Genomic DNA, 1,835 nt, shown 5'->3' with positions numbered 1-1,835 from the left:
TTAGAGCAGCCCCAGCGTCCTGCAGGCTGCCCTGAGGCCTGGGCCAGCTGGCCTTGGACTCGGCACTGCTAGGGCCCTGCTAGCCTACAAAAACCTCTTCCCAGAACTGGGGACTCCCGAGGTCTGGTTGGGGCTGGCTTGGGGGAAAGGATTAGTGAGGAGCACTGACTGGTGGCATGTGGAGAGTTGTTAGGGAAATGAGGGAATGCCAAAGCCCTGGCCTCTCAGCCCCAACAAGAGTAGGGCCAGGCATGGGCAGGAGGGCTTATGCCTGTAATTCCAGCACCTTGGGAGGCTGAGGCAGGAGGACTGCTTGAGGTCAACCTGGGCAACATAGTGAGACCCTGGTCTCTACAAAAAATAGAGTGGGTTCATGGAGGTTTGTGGAGAGCTTGGTTAAGCCCTGGGTGGGAGACCTGACTCAGCCACTTGGGCAAGCCACTGAAGCTGCCAAGTGAGGGGATCGAATCACCCCCTCTCTGAATTCCCTGTTCCATCGGCACACGCCAGGAACCACAGCCTGAACCACCGCTTTAGACCCTGGTCCCCTCCACAGATGAGGCCTAAGCTTCATGTCTCTACTGGAGACTGGCTCTTGCTTTCTCTCCTACCCTAGTCTCCTTTCCTGTCTCTGCTTTCATCCTCCTATGCATTCCCGGTCCCTCCGACTGGGGGGCATCGGCCCCTCTTGCACCATTTTGCCTCAAAACATTGGGTCTATGCAATAGGAGAGACAAAAGAATAAGGCGTGTTACCTGCACTCAAAGGGCAAGAGTCTGGGGAAGCCACAAACAATGCTGTGTATTTTAGAATTTAGTAGGCTGGGACTCCTGTCAAGTTCACAGAAGTGTTCATGGGTAATGGAGATGCAGTGTCTTGGTGACATGGTATTGAGATCTTTCACCATGACAAGTCTCATGAAGGACCTTCTGTGACACCCATTTCACAGTGGAAGGGAAAGCCTCTAGCCCCAAATCCCCGAGGCCGGGAGGAAGGCGGGATGACCTGGCTTGGATGGCAGGGATGGGAAGGGGGCAAAACCACTTTGGGCAGGAAGGCAGAGCAGGCTGTCTCCCGAACTGGGGCAGGCTGAGATGACAGGGGGGCCCAGATGGTGACGGTGGCATTTGCACACGGCAACATGACCAGGTCCCTCTGACCATGTGCTCTGCAGCTCACAGACAGAGTGGGCCTGACCAGGAGAAAGGGCTGCCCACGCTGCTGTTCAAGTCTCCTTGGTGCCAGCAAAGAGGGAAAGCAGCTGAGCTCCGAGTCCTCTGCTCAGCCAGGTTCAGTCATGGAGGGCTGAGTCGCGGGAAACCAGATGCTACTTCCAGGGGGGTCTTTGGGAGGAAGACAAACCGCAGTGGTCTCTCCAGCCCCCTCTCTGCCCCATGAGACCTGGCAGCCTCCCACAGTGGTTCTTCATTCTCCTAAGTGGGTGTGGTTCAGGCCTCTGGTGGCCTCACTGATATCTTCTCTCCTTTATTCTCTGCCTTCCGTCTCGTAAGGGTGTGTTTCTGGTGAAGATAAAAAGATGGCCCTGGCCAGGCTCCGTGGCTCAGCCTGTAATCCCCAGCACTTTGGAAGGCTGAGGTGAGTGGGTTGCCTGAGCCTGTAGGTTCAAGACAAGCCCAGGCAACTTGGCAGGACCTCATCTCTACAATAAATTTTTTTTAAAAATTAACTGGGCTTGGTAGCAGCACCTGTAGTTCCAGCTACTTGAAAGACTGAGGCAGAAGGATCGCCGGAGCCCAGCAGGTCGACGCTGGGGAGGCCATGAGAATGCCACTGCACTCCAGCCTGGGCAACAGAGTGAGACTCCAACTAAAAAA

The 1,835-nt window shown here is 55.4% G+C and overlaps 1 protein-coding gene across 1 annotated transcript in view; it reads left to right on the top strand.

Annotated features, from left to right (window-relative positions):
• ADGRA2 (adhesion G protein-coupled receptor A2) overlaps positions 1-1,835 on the top strand; it is a gene marked incomplete at its 5' end in the record, with an annotated part of 23,898 nt that overhangs the window by 449 nt on the left and 21,614 nt on the right. The gene's annotated exons all lie outside the window — the stretch shown is intronic.

Source organism: Carlito syrichta, unplaced genomic scaffold (genome assembly GCF_000164805.1).
Source record: "Carlito syrichta isolate Samal-C Ts95f unplaced genomic scaffold, Tarsius_syrichta-2.0.1 Scaffold315142, whole genome shotgun sequence".
Classification (NCBI taxonomy): domain Eukaryota; kingdom Metazoa; phylum Chordata; class Mammalia; order Primates; family Tarsiidae; genus Carlito; species Carlito syrichta.
Note: the sequence above shows the minus strand (reverse complement) of the source record. Positions and strands in the feature narration are given on the sequence as shown.